The 15,000-nt window shown below is 44.0% G+C and overlaps 1 protein-coding gene and 1 long non-coding RNA gene across 4 annotated transcripts in view; one reads left to right on the top strand and one right to left on the bottom strand.

Moving 5' to 3' along the window:
• Nucleotides 1-918, bottom strand: part of LOC135112711 (uncharacterized) — a 231,195-nt gene extending 230,277 nt beyond the window's left edge. Inside the window, exon 1 of the mRNA XM_064027450.1 lies at nt 861-918. The gene's annotated coding sequence lies outside the window, so the exon portion shown is untranslated. The remainder of the gene's footprint in view (nt 1-860) is intronic.
• LOC135112712 (uncharacterized) overlaps nt 1-15,000 on the top strand; it is a 112,703-nt gene that overhangs the window by 89,583 nt on the left and 8,120 nt on the right. For 2 of the 3 annotated variants that reach the window (XR_010274542.1, XR_010274543.1), the window contains exon 2: nt 4,519-4,634. This is a non-coding gene — a long non-coding RNA (uncharacterized LOC135112712). Of the gene's footprint in view, nt 1-4,518; nt 4,635-11,272; nt 11,553-15,000 lie in introns of all 3 variants that reach the window. The other variant, XR_010274540.1, reaches the window with a different exon arrangement.

The following is a 15,000-nucleotide window of genomic DNA, read 5'->3' as shown; positions in this document are numbered from 1 at the left end:
CCATAGTCTACCAATGTACATCACCGTATCCACACAACCGTACATACAAAGCCCCTCTCTGTCACATTCCACCTCGATCCACGCCTCACCCAGTTCAATTCCGTCGCATCTCAACTCCCATTCCAATTTCACCCACGCTGACACGCCCCACACAATTGCCACGCCCAGCGCACACACTACAAGTCTCCCCACATATCCTACCGCGACCTTTCTCCTCAATTTCGTCCTAACGCACCCTGCAGAACCTCGCCACGCCCTGGACTCGCCCTGTCAAACCCACCTCCCTGTAAGCTCCACTGCCTCAGCCCACTTTCCCGTCCCCCCTCCTCTCCTCCTCCCCCTGCTCTAACCTGTCGTAGCCTAATCCGGCTCGATCCAATCTGGGCGAAATAAATCTCTGTGGAGCCCAGTGGCAGGAGGTGGAACCCCGCGAGGGAGTCCGTCACACCTCCCAAGAAATTGCTGGTGATGATGCAGGTGTGAGGGAGCGGCCCAGGGGAGTTGGATATGGTTTGCTGATGTGTTCTTGTTGGATTTGGTTTTGTGTTATGGCGGTTGAATGAGGAAATGGTGAAATGAAGGTTATGTACTGACGGACGTAAAAGCTGGAGGAGAAATATATATGGGAATATATGGAAATCTCTATCAATTATTGTTTATTTATCTCTAGTGTCACTACTACTACTACTACTACTACTACTACTACTACTACTACTACTACTACTACTACTACTACTACTACTACAGAGAGACAAAAACGGTCAGACAGACAAACAGATAGACATACTAACAAACAGACATACAGAGAGACAAAACAAAGATTATTCAAAGACTAACAGGGAATATTCCTGTCAACTCACACGTGTAGCTTTGAGGACAGACTGATGCAGGTTCTCGTAAGGAAGCGATGAACGCACCTGAGAACACAGAAAAAAAAGGAAACAATTAGATAACACTATTATCCCCCAGGCAATATTTGGTAATCGGCGAGCACAGCATTTAGTAACCCATATTTATTTTAACACAATAGTCGTATTCACTGAACCATAACATTCAGCGAGAGTTTATATTGTATTATGTATCTGACAATATTTGCTTATACTAAACAACTAAACAATGTGATTTATTGAGCGTTACGTTCAGGAAAGGAAAATATCAGTGCAAACAATGTCATAATGATAATAATGGTAATTAAAAACAGTGTGACATCGAAAGGAAAACATAAATAAAAGTAATACTTGATAAAAAAATAATGCGATGGAGATAAAGTATTTTGTGCTTAACATTCCATAAAACACTCAAATGTATATATAATAGTTCACAACACACACACACACACGCACACACACACAAAAAAAAATGCTAAATTGGCCTCAGTAAATTACACTATTGCACATGCATTTAGTTGTGTACAGAAAAAAAAAATAGTGGTTGATTCAACACGAGCAACTAAAAGTGCGACACATTTTATCTGTTACACGGCAGCAAACCTGATAATTTCACATCAGAATTTACTATTATGCAGATTACGTCATTTGTTTTTATTTGGCTAGGGAGCATTATGTATGTATTGTGTGTGTGTTTGAGAGAGAGAGAGAGAGAGAGAGAGAGAGAGAGAGAGAGAGAGAGAGAGAGAGAGAGAGAGAGAGAGAGAGAGAGAGAGAGAGAGAGAGAGAGAGAGTAGAGCGAATTCCATTTATGGCGGTGCTTATTACACATGCACTCTCTGTTATCAATATGTCATTAGCACTAAATTCGTTCATATGTATACAATTACACCTGCATGGAAACGCTATACCTGCAAAATGACCCGAAAAGTGCAAATCCCAATATGTAATTACAGTACAGTGATGGCAGTCAATGATAATATATATTGACTTTACCCTTTCATAAGCCTTGGTGTTACATAGTTGGTCAGTTAGCCCGACACAGTACGGAGCCGTAAAAATCCCCGTACACTGGCTCTTAAAATAGATGAAAGTCTGTGAGTCTGAGAGAGGGGAGTCTTCATCCAGTGAGCGATTGAGAAGAGAGGCGGGAAAGGACTGGATTTGCTCGTGATGAACGGGTGGGTGTCTGGATAAGGAATGATGGATGGAGAGGGGGGGAAGATCTGTTGGATAAAGAGTAGATAGGAGGAAAGGGAGTCTGGCCAGTAGAGGACGGTGAATGGAGAGACGAGAGCATGTTGACTGTGAAAGGTGGACGTGCGGCAGTATGAGAGTTTCTGGGAAGGGAAGAAAAGAAAGAATTTATTGAAGGGAATGGAGGATTTACGTAGAAAGGAGAGTAATGAAGAGGAGTGAGAGGGATTACGTGTAGAAAGAGCTATGAAAAGAAAGGAAAGGATATCATGTACTAGTAATTATGTACAAAGCTAGGTAATAGACGTAATGTAAGCTATGTAGTATGTGTAAATTAATCCCACCATTATTATCGAAAAGTTGAACTGCCTGTGGGGGAAAGGGGGAGGGTATTCAGCGATTGTTTTGTGTACATCCACGCTTTGTTTATGGACGCGGCTCACCTCCGTTTATCCGATTAATTAGGCGGATAAACACGTGGCAGGTTTAAACAGGGAGGCAGTGACTGGATTTAGCGACGGAATACGTACATAAAATTTAAAAGGGTGATGAGTACTTTACGCAATGGGGTAGAACTTATCGTGGTAGCGGGGGAGAGGAAACACACACACACACACACACACACACACACACACACACACACACACACACACACACACACACACACACACACACACACACACACACAACTCATACCCACTGTCAATTAGTTTATGGAGTTTTTAATTAGAGCACAACTTGCGGCCTTTTCTCGCAGCGTGACAAGGGCAAGTGAAACGGGAAGCCAGGACTCACTCACCCAGAACTTTCTCTGACTAAAAAGGAAGGCTAGTTTTTTTACATTCACGTTCAATTCACGGAAACAATATGGTGTGTAAGTCAGAAAGATGACAAGGAGAGGAAAGACTGGAAGTACGTATAAGATGGAAATGACCTCAAAAGAGACGAGACGATGAAAAGTACAGGTTAGGAGAGTTCAAGAATGAATTGCCTATATCATGCATTGACGCTGAATGAGATGTGTAGAAAAATATAAGAATAAAAAATTAAAAGGAGAAAGTATAAGGATGGTAAAGTAAAAGCAATAATGTAGAGAATAAGTAAGAGACATGCGATAAAATTATTAGGATATCTTGATACAAAGCAGCAGGACGAGGAGGACGGATGTTTAAAAGAACAAAAATATACCCACAATATATAGGCAGGTAGACACATCGTGACAGTTGTACGGAGTCTAGCGGAAGTCTTTCTCTCATTCTGTCATGCCCCAATCTGTCTTTGAAATAAATACATTTTTTTTTTTTTACGTGTGGCTTCATATGACTCCAGTGATGCGGCGCTTGAAATCGAAATATTGAAAAATCCATGTATCTCAAGTATTACATTGGTGAACACACACATGTGCATGGATTTGTCGAACACGCGCGCCGCACGTGCGTAATAAACAGTCAACCTATTTTCCAGTTAATGCAATGTTTACTCACTGTGCATCTCCAGGATCTTACGCGTGGCACTCTTTGCGCCCTCAGTGGCGTTTTGGTGTCTTACACGCTGTCTGTACGTGTAACCACACAAAGACCTCTTGCCTGACCACCGTCTTGCACTTTTACCAACCATCCTTCAGATCTCCGCAACATCCTTCAGTCCACTCGACTGTGTCACGCCAACATTCACCTCTCCACACACACACACACACACACACACACACACACACACACACACACACACACACACACACACACACACACACACACACACACACACACACACACACACACACACACACACACCGTTCTGTAGCTTCCACCTTCGCTGAGATCAAAATAGACTTCATTCCTTTGTGTCGGTGTGTCTTTGATGTGTGTTGTATCGTGTTCTACTGTTTTACAAGTCGTATGTTGGAGTGTATGTTTTTTCTGGTAGAATACCTTGTCATAATATTATCTTGCGTATTTTTCTTGTATCTTTTCCGTGAAGTGTCTTAGATGTTGCCTACAGGTAAGTTATTTTTTCTTTCCTTTTTGTATGTGTGTTAGTGCTACATGATACAGAGAGATCATTCTGTGAGGTTATATTCAAGGTTTGTACTAACGAGGTTTTAGGGATTTTCAGAAAGGTAAGTGATCCATGTGTGCTGAAGAGACACCGAGATATACTTGTAGATATTAAAGTTAAGTATGCGGTGGAGAGATTAAGTGTTAGAAAGCTGCAAGTGTTTAGAAGGACAGCTGGAGGCAAGGTGCACTGACAGGTTAAAAATTAAGTATATTTACTGGGAAGGCCGTTGGGTAGAGTTTTAAGGTTGTATTACCCAGAAGGTACAACAATTTCAGCTTCAAGACCAGGTGTGGATGAGCGCCAACACCTGCCTCATGTTGATGTACTTTAGCAGAGTGAATTCTGCCAACTCTTATTTTCTCATTTTCTTCGCCAGGAGCCTCGGAAGTGACCGTGGCCAGGAGGAAACAACAAAAGCCACCAAGAGGCAGCCGTGCGTGGCGCTCCTGTTGCTGCTGCTGGCGATGTTGTGGCCGCGTCAGTGGAAAAAAGGTAAAGAGAGTGAGATGAATGCCTATTTTTCTCCTTAATGGTCCTTGTCGATGTGAGCGATGACATTAATGCCTCAGGATAAGCATTAATTATACGCTGGACGAATTAATTTTTTACCCCCGTAACCTTCACTCTACTAACCAATTCGTTGTGTTCTCCCTTCTCTCCTCCGCCTCCCCTCTCTTATTCCACTACTATTTTTTTTTCCCTGAAAGTTCTTTCCATTACTATTCTAGGTCTCTTCAAAATAGATGGCGTAGTTTATCAAAGGCCCTTATTTTCTTGTTTTTTTTTTTATGCATGAAGGAGGCGGCGTAGGAAAAACAAAAAAAGTGAAAACACCTATGAAACCAGCCACCCCATTAAAAAGACAGTAGAATATGGATGTTGCTGTTCGTTCTTCAATAAATGTTTTCTTTTGTTCTCTTACGCAGTATCTTTCCACCCATCATTTCCATCTTCATTCTTCATTCACCCTTCATTCTCTTCACTCTACTTTTCGTTCCTTTATCTTTCTTCATTTCCATTTCACACCTGCCTTTCTCGATCACTCACCCTCCTTCCTTCTTTCCCCTCCGTCCTCCCTCTTAGAGGCAGACCTGTCTGCCTTCATCCAGTGTCTAATGATGAAAATTCCTCGTGAAAAATTCATATTCGAGGCGTGAAACTCGAACACAAGTCTAGCTGCTGCTCCACCCGGCACCACTTGATCGTTATGAGGGAGCGAGAATGCTTTAGGCGCCCTCTCTCTCTCTCTCTCTCTCTCTCTCTCTCTCTCTCTCTCTCTCTCTCTCTCTCTCTCTCTCTCTCTCTCTCTCTCTCTCTCTCTCTCTCTCTCTCTCTCTCTCTCTCTCTCTCTCTCTCTCTCTACGTAGATAAGAGGCCTCTCATCTCCCTCTGATGCTGAGTGGAGGGAGAGAGTCGCAGTGGTCTTGTGCAAACGCTGATCTCTCTCTCCCTTCCCTTATCCTCCCCCCACCTGCTCCCTCTCTTCTCACTCTCCTCACAGTCTCCTCTCCGTCTCCTCTCCCTTCTGCAGCCTCCTCCTCCTCCTCCTCCTCCTCCTCCCCAAACAGATGAGACACTTCCCCAATTTTCCTCCCCACCAAACTCACTCTCTCTTCCCGTAACACTCGCTTTCTCGACTCTGCTCATATTTTCCTCTCGTTCTTTCCTGTTATTTATTCTTTTCCTCCTCCGCTTCCTGTTTTTATTTAACTCTCTACTTGTGTCACGTTTATTTTCCTCCATTCATACTCCGTGTTCTTTGATTCTTCTTTTTTTGTTTTCGTGTCTCCTCTTCTCATTTTATTCTTGCCTTCGTTATACCAAGTTTTCTTCCCCCTCTTTTTTTTTTTGTACAATTTCTTGCACAATTCATCATCGTTGTCCTCGTTTCTTCTTCTTTCATTTTTCTTCCGTGTCGTCAGTTCAACTTTCTTCCTCTTAACCTACAGTATTCCACCCTTCCTATTCCTCCTGTTTCTCCTCCTCTTCCTTTCATCATCCTTCGTCTCGTCCCTTCAACCATCACCATAACATATACTCCACGGTGCCTCCTCCTACCACCCTCCCATCATCCCTTCCTCTCATCCTTTCACTATTCTTTCCTCCCCTTCATCTTTTCCATCTTGCCTCCTTCTCGTTCTATCTTCCTAACTTCCCCTCTTTCTCTCCCTGACTTTTCCTGTGTTCCTATTTCCCCTACGGCTCTTTCCCTTCATCCGCGCTACTCTTCCTTTCCTATTTTCCCCAAACTCTTTACCTTCCTTCATCTACTTCCCTCCTCCTTCTCTTCCTCATCTCCCTGCCGCTCCTCCCTGCTCTACCGTGACCACCTCTCGGGTCTCAGAGAACGTCCCAGCCGCCTCTCTGCCGCCCAGTCTCCCGGGAATCACTCGGAGGTGGGATTCAGAGAGGATGAAATTCGTTCCCCTTCAGAGATGCTTTCCTCTTATGCCCGTTTGTTTTTCCCCTTACTAGTCACTGTTATTAGGTTACTTTTTTCTTTCTTGTTTGCTTTCTTGCCTTCAGTCTTTTTTCTGTTATATTAGTCGTCGTCAACCCCCAAGGTATAATGCGTGCTTTTCTTTTTTAAGTTTTATGTTGAGGGTATTTAGTTTTTTATTCCCTTCTTTGCTTTCATCATTACCGTCGTCATTACTGTCACCACCAGCAAAGTCATTAGTGTCGTCATCTTCATCACCATCTCAGTATAGTTTTACATAACTAACTACGTAACTACTACCGTTTTATATTTTTGTTCTTGTTACTACTTCTGTTACTGTTACTGCTACTAGTACTGCTATTACTGTTCCTACAACAACAACAACAAAACAACAACAACAACAACAACAACTACAACAACAACAACAACAACAACAACAACAACAACAACAACAACAATAATAATAATAATAATAATAATAATAATAATAATAATAATAATTACTACTATTATTATACTCGTTCTTCCTCTTCCTCTTGTTCTTGTTATTGTTCTTATTCTTGTTTTTCTTGTTCTTCTTGTTTTTGTTCTTCTCTGAACTACCATCGCAGTCATTATCATTATTATTATTATTATTATTATTATTATTATTATTATTATTGTTATTATTATTTATAATCCTTCTTCTTCTTCTTCTTCTTCTTCTTCTTCTTCTTCTTCTTCTTCTTCTTCTTCTTCTTCTTCTTCTTCTTCTTCTTCTTCTTCTTCTTCTTCTTCTTCTTCTTCTTCTTCTTCTTCTTCTTCTTCTTCTTCTTCTTCTTCTTCTTCTTCTTCTTCTTCTTCTTCTTCTTCTTCTCTGAACTGCCATGGCAACGGACGTAACTTAGGGAATGAGGGCCGTTGTGAGGGAGTTAGAGAGAGAGAGAGAGAGAGAGAGAGAGAGAGAGAGAGAGAGAGAGAGAGAGAGAGAGAGAGAGAGAGAGAGGACAGAATAACCTTAACCTTAGTCTTCCTCTTTTCCTCTAACCCTCTTCCTCCGCTTCCGCCTCCACTTCACTCCCTCCCCCTCACCGCCCTTTCCTCCTAAGTGTTGCTGAAAGACTCAAGTTTCCAGCAAGTTGACATTCCACGCGTCACTCTGGGTCAAGGCTGGGCAAGTTGATACCAGTGGCACGTTGAGAGTGCGCCGCCCCAGCCAGTGCTCCCCGATGCCTCCTCATGTTCCTCGATGCTCCTCAATTATTTTGTCACGTATCTATAAACGCTTAGCTCTCTCATCACGACTGCTTTTCAAGGCCATAAGAGATGATTAGGTGGCCTCTCCTGGTAATAATGTAAAAATCGTCTTCATCTCTCACTAGATCAGTAAACACACCATTAAAAACCCGTGTCACTTCATCTACAGGCTTTTGAGAATCGTGGAGGTGGTGCAGCGCAGAAGTGTTTCTGAATGCGGTGGCCCTTTGTCCCCCTGCTTCCTCCCCGACCACCGCACCGCAGACTCTTTTTCCACCTCTGTGACTCAACACCCATCACTTCTACCGCCCTTACTCACTGTGCCTCCGTATCGCCTACCGCCAGAAGCCCCGCGAACACCAGCACCTCCACTCCACTACTCTTCTTCCTTTAATCTCGTCCCAACCTCCACCTCGCTTTAATATTCCCTGGACTTCCTTCATTACACGACTTCATGACCTGTATCGTCCTCCCTCCTCCTCCTCCTCCGCCTCCGCCTCCACTTGTCTTGTCCTTCCGTCCCTCTTCCTCCTCCCTCTTCCTTCTTCTGAAACTCCTTGACCTTCTTAAAGTCCTGCACTTCTCTTCTTGCTTCTCCGCGCCGCCTCCACCGCCGTTGCTTTCCCGCTTAAGCTTATACAGTGTACTTAATCACAAATAGTCTCGTAAAGAAGAATAGATCTGCTGCTGTTTACTTTTTTCATCCTTTGTGTTCTTTCCTCCTCCTCCTCCTCCTCCTCCTCCTCCTCCTCCTCCTCCTCCTCCTCCTCCATTCCTGCTATCCTCCCTCTTATGTTGCTTTTCCTTCTCTACCTACAATGAAAATTTCCATAATATATTCTTGCCAGTAGACGTTGTGTTCTTATATTTTTGTACCTGGCAGTGGTAAGTCTGTGGGGAAGCTGCCAGTGTCTTATTCCTTCTCTTTGACGTTCGTAGTACACGTCTGCAAAACGAAACAATTGACTCTAAGCAGATAACCTTTTAGTAGGCAGACGCGTTTTCTCTTCACTGTTACTCGTACTCCTGTGTCCATTAAATATTCTTCCCCCACTCCTTTTTGTCGTGTCCTAAGAGCCAACACACACACAGCTGTAATACATGACCTTACATACAACTTATCTGTACCTTTGTCACACTGAAAAGAGAACTCATAAAATGCTCTAAGGGAAAGGAGGATTAGCTTCTTATTTCTGTCCGTAGTCATTCAAACTCTCGAGTGCAGGAAGAAAAACACTGAAGCCAGAAAATAGTTTGTAGGATAAAGTCGTGTGCCGGAAGCTCTCAACTGAACTTAATAAGCTTCTTAATGCCATCAGATGTCAGTCGTGAGTTGCATCAGGGGAGCAGAGTTTCCTCCCTCTGTGTGTGTGTGTGTGTGTGTGTGTGTGTGTGTGTGTGTGTGTGTGTGTGATTTTGCTCCTCTCTCTGTCAGGCGATCTTTACGCATGTTGGTCTGTCTGTCTGTCTGTCTGGCTTTTTTATTTTATTTTTTTTTCTTATTTATATTGATTTTTTTTTCTATCACTGTCTCTTACATGTCTGTTTCTGTCGGTACATGTTAACCTGTTTTTTAGTCAGTCTGTCTTTCTTCGTCAATCTGTCTATTTGGCTGTGTGTGTGTGTGTGTGTGTGTGTGTGTGTGTGTGTGTGTGTGTGTGTGTGTGTGTGTGTGTGCGACGTTCCTCTTACTGCACCTTCTCTTTCCCGTCGTCTTGGTCGTCGTCGTCTTCCTCCCCTACCCCATCCCACCCCCTCTACCCATCTACCTGTCCTGCCTTTACGTTCACTGCAGCTTTCCTCAGGTCGCCTATTCCGTCTCCTCTTGCTATCTCTCTTTTACCACTCCCCTTTTCCTTTCTTCCTAAGTATTTGACCCCGCTCTCCTCTTCTTGTCTCCCTCCTGCTCCTCTTCCTTCTACTGTGTGCCCGTCTCTCCGCCTCTCAATTTGGTGGTAGGTGTGCCAGCGAGGTTTTTTGCCGGGTGCCTGGGTGGTGAGGTGAGGCCTTAGGAAGTGGTACAGCTTGGCCCCACCTCCCGTTTTCTTCTGAGGCCTCGCGTTCCTCCTGCATCCTTTGCTTTACGATTTACTTTTTTTTTTTTTTTTTTTTATCGTTTTCTTTCCCTTAGAGGCGTGTTGTGGTTTTTCTTTACTCTCTCTCTCTCTCTCTCTCTCTCTCTCTCTCTCTCTCTCTCTCTCTCTCTCTCTCTCTCTCTCTCTCTCTCTCTCTCTCGAACATCGACAAAATATTTTTTCGTATCGTATATTCATATTATCCTCTCCTCCTCCTCCTCCTCCTCCTCCTCTTCTTCTTCCTCTTCCTTTTCCTCCTCCACCTCATCCTCCTCCTCGTCTCCGTCCTCCATGTTTTCCTCTTCCTCCTCTTCTTCCTTGTCTTCATCCTCCGTCTTCCTCTTCCTCCTTTTCCTCCTCTATCTACAACTGAAGTTTATCATCACCACCACCTCCTCCTCCTCCTCCTCCTCCTCCTCCTCCTCCTCCTCCTCCTCCTCCTCCTCCTCCTGCTCCTCGTTCTCCTCCTCCTCCTCCTCCTCCTCCTCCTCCTCCTTCCCGATGTGTTCGTACGTCAGTACTTCCTCCTTAAACATCAGAGAAATAGCTTGGAGCCTCAACTCTCTCTCTCTCTCTCTCTCTCTCTCTCTCTCTCTCTCTCTCTCTCTCTCTCTCTCTCTCTCTCTCTCTCTCTCTCGGTATCGTCGCTTGTGTCTGATATGCGGCAGTACAGCGGATCGTAACGTAGAGTCCAATTTGCCCGCTGGCCTGAGGACCCCCGGGCGTGTTTTAGTGTTGGTCGCCGTCATCTCGGGGCTATATACTGTGTCTCGATATTAAACACAAGCGCGGCGTGACTCTAGACCGTGTTGATACAAGTGCCCGTAACTGCTGCTGCTGCTGCTGCTGCTGCTGCTGGTGCTGCTGCTGTTAGTGTTGGTGCGTCTCTCTCTCTCTCTCTCTCTCTCTCTCTCTCTCTCTCTCTCTCTCTCTCTCTCTCTCTGGTAGTCGCGTCTGTGCTCTCGTCTCCCTGCTTCCTCCTCCTCCTCCTCCTCCTCCTCCTCCTCCTCCTCCTCCTCCCTGACTTGTATCCTCCTAACATCCCCGCCATGCACTGTCCGTTCGCAGTGTTGTTGTTGTCTCAGCTGGCTTGGTGTGTCTCTGTTTGCACTTGCGATCTGCTTCAGCTTCCATCCTCCTCCTGCTGCTCCTCTGTCTGAAACTCCTAATCCTCGTGCTCTATCCCTCTATTCATCCATCCCCCCTCCCCTCTCTCTCTCTCTCTCTCTCTCTCTCTCTCTCTCTCTCTCTCTCTCTCTCTCTCTCTCTCTCTCTCTCTCTCTCTCTCTCTCTCTCTCTCATCTTGGAAATTCTCGTCTGTGCTTTGCTTTAGGTGTGCCTGCTGCCTCATCTCCCTCCTTCCTCTTCCCTTCCTTCAGGCTCTGCTCCTGCCTGCATTGTCGCTCCCTCCTGCTCCTGCTCTTCTGCCTGTCCCTGTGTGACGGCCGCCCCTCAGGGAGTCTTGCCGGGGAACACTAAGTGGGTTAACACCGCCGAGTGAGAGGCGCTCCTTGTCGCCACCACCGTCAAATGGGAGTGACATGTGTTCCCCTGAGGTGCGCGGGTCCAAGGCGGAGGAGGAGGAGGCAAGCTTACAAGGAGGAATTGCTGGGAAGGGGTTAAGGAAAAGGAGGAGGAACGGTGCAGGATGGAATTTGGGTGAGTAGTGTTGTCGCAGGAGGAATGGAGGAAGAGAGAGCAGTGTGAGAGTGGAGGGCTGGTGTGGAGGAGGATCGCAAAATGTAATGGTAGAATTAACAGAAATAGAGTTGAGGATCCTACAAAGAGTGATTCTGATAAACTACGCAATAAAATGTGAAGAGAAACGTAGGATGACGAAATTATGAAGGAAGAACAGGTGGTACGAAAATTGTGGATAAGATTAGGAGTATATTAATTAGGTGAATTAGCTGAAATAATTATATGGGAATGAAAAGCGATGGAATATGGAGAATGAAGGAAGAGGAGGAGGAGGAAGCAAATGAGAAATTAAGGTACATTAGAAGTGGAGACGGAGGCTGTGTGTGTGTGTGTGTGTGTGTGTGTGTGTGTGTGTGTGTGTGTGTGTGTGTGTGTGTGTGTGTGTGTGTGTGTGTGTGTGTGTGTGTGTGTGTGTGTGTGTGTGTGTGTGTGTGTGTGTGTGTGTGGAGTCAACTGAACACAGAAAAAAATCTAAACGTAAAATCACTGGTGAAAAAAAAACAAAAAAAACATTCGTCTCAGAGTGCGAGGCTTACAGGAGCTGCTTCCTTCCTTCCTTCAGGTGTTCAGAGTTTAATTATAATGAAATGTATCCCGCTGTACTGCTCGGCTAAGTAATTAATCCAGGCGACTCGAGGAGCGTGTCGGAGATCAAGGTAGAGGAGCGGGTTTCTTTCACCAGCAGGGAGCATTAAGGCTTGGATCGTGTGCCCCGCAAGAGTTTGTTTTCGTGCTCCACTTTGTCGTCACAATATAGTTATATCCACCGTGCTAAAGCTCTCATGTTTCTTTTATTTTCCACCCTCGACGCGGATTTAGTCTTTTCTTTTATTCTTTTCCCTGTTGTCCAGCAAAACGTTTTTACTTCTGGTTGCCGCCTTTGTACATAGATTTTCAAAACATGTTGCTGCTACTATTGCTACCATCACCACTTCTACTACTACTACTACTACTACTACTACTACTACTACTACTACTACTACTACTACTACTACTACTACTACTACTACTACTACTACTGTACTGCTTCTGCTGCTGCTGCTGCTGGTGCTGCTGCTTCCTCCTTTACCTTAACCGTAGCTTCCTGTTTATTTTTGCTTCAACTTCATTCACTTCATACTCTTCCTTTTTCACTTCTCAATCCTCTTGCTTCTCCTCTTCCTTAATTAATATGCTACGTCCATCAACTTGAATTATACATGTAGTTAATCACTAACAGGGTTGTGAGGGGCAATGGGTCTGATGATGTTTACCCTTTGTGCTCCTCCTCCTCCTCTAGTGTAGACACTATTAATTAACCCCTTAATGAAGCACGATTAGCTAAGCTCTTTCATGTATTTTGCTGGTACATTATTTTCGTCTTAATATCCTGACAAAGGGTACGGAGGTAGAGGAGGGAAGGCTTATGGAACACGAAGTAATTCAGTGGAAAAGAGAAAAGTCAGGACTGTGTGGAAGTTTCATTATCTTCATTATCATCATCATCATATCATAAAAGTTACGGTCAACAAAGTCATCATTATCATCATTGTCATCACCATCATCATCATCATCATCATCATCATCATCATCATCATCATCATCATCATCATCATCATCGTTGTCGTCGTCCCCAATATCAGTATTAACACTAATGTTACTAGATTTCTTATGTGTTCCTTTCACCTATTCCATTTCTCATTTATGATCTTTTGAAATAGTATTAGATTCTCTCTCTCTCTCTCTCTCTCTCTCTCTCTCTCTCTCTCTCTCTCTCTCTCTCTCTCTCTCTCTCTCTCTCTCTCTCTCTCTCTCTCTCTCTCTCTCTCTCTCTCTCTCTCTCTCTCTCTCTCTCTCTCTCTCTCTCTCTCTCTCTCTCTCTCTCTCTCTCTCTCTCTCTCTCTCTCTCTCTCTCTCTCTCTCTCTCTCTCTCCACACAAGAGGTCAAAAGCTACAGAGAGAGAGAGAGAGAGAGAGAGAGAGAGAGAGAGAGAGAGAGAGAGAGAGAGAGAGAGAGAGAGAGAGAGAGAGAGAGAGACGAACATAAGATAAAGGAAGCTGCAAGAAGCCATCAGGCCAACACGTGGCAATCAAGCAAAATAGATAGACAGACACACAGATAGACAGAGAGAGACACCCCAGACCTATCATCTACAGTACACTCACACAAAAGGTCGTAAGAATAACCAGTGATAACCTTGTGCTAGTCTCCGTTACTGCCGTCCTTCCTCCCATCAGCCTAAGTCACCATCGCTTTTCATAACCTAACCTACACAGCCATTTCCCTTCCGCTGTTTCTGCTGAAAAGCCGTCGACTTCAGGGTTTTCTACCGTCCATAAAGATTTCACAGGGTGGGTGAATTAATAGTGAGCTCTCGTTTTACTTTCGTCTCTAAATCCTTCTCTCTCTCTCTCTCTCTCTCTCTCTCTCTCTCTCTCTCTCTCTCTCTCTCTCTCTCTCTCTCTCTCTCTCTCTCGCTGGCTGGCTGGCTGGCTGGCTGGTTCACTGTCGTGACAAGTGTTGCACAGTTTCTTTAGCTACTGGATATAAATACTCAAGTAAATTTTTTAATTTACTTTATGAATAATATTACTACATGAAACATCGGATACGTCGCCAGGAAAATAACAACCGCTATACAGCCTTCAGTCAATATTCAAGAATTACTTTGATCTTCATACCCAAAATACATACCAATAATTTTTTCGTTTTTCGTACCGGAAAACATGCATAATGTCTGCGCTACTGCGATGTACGCAATTATCTCTCAATAAAGAAACACACTTGGAATCGCGCTGCAGTAATTTGTCAGAAAACACATATTTGCAATGTCAACGTCACATTAATACAATTAAAATTAAGTAAGAAAATCACACACAGAACACAACACAACCCCATCCAATACAAAACATAAACAACATGTGCATGTATCAAAATAATAAACCAAACCATCCTATAATTGTTCCTTCTGCTTTCTAGTCACGAGATAATTGATTTCAAGACTACATAACAATTTATAAGCTTCACTTGATTTACGTGATTCCGTCCATCTCGGCCACGGCCACCCTCGGGCCAGGCCTATTCGAAATCTTTGGTCTTTCTCTGCTACTCTGCTCTCTGCTACCTCTGCAACCTCTGCTACTGACCTCCCCCAGTTACATGATGTGATAATACTATAGTTTCTGTTACACTTTTCCTTCTTTTTTTTTTTTATGTAGGAAGGACACTGGCAACAAAATTCTAATAAAAAAAAATGCCCACTGAAATGCCAGTCCCATAAAAAGGGTCAAAGCAGTGGTCAAAAATTGATGAATAAGTGTCTTGAAACCTCCCCCTTGGAGAAATTCAAGTCATAGGAAGGTGGAAATACAGAAGCAGGCAGGGAATTCCAGAGTTTACCAAAGAAAGGGACGAATGATTGAGAAT

The sequence above is a fragment of the Scylla paramamosain genome, chromosome 2 (assembly GCF_035594125.1).
Source record: "Scylla paramamosain isolate STU-SP2022 chromosome 2, ASM3559412v1, whole genome shotgun sequence".
Taxonomy (NCBI): domain Eukaryota; kingdom Metazoa; phylum Arthropoda; class Malacostraca; order Decapoda; family Portunidae; genus Scylla; species Scylla paramamosain.
The sequence above is the reverse complement of the archived record's forward strand: the minus strand, read 5'-3'. Positions and strand labels throughout refer to the sequence as shown.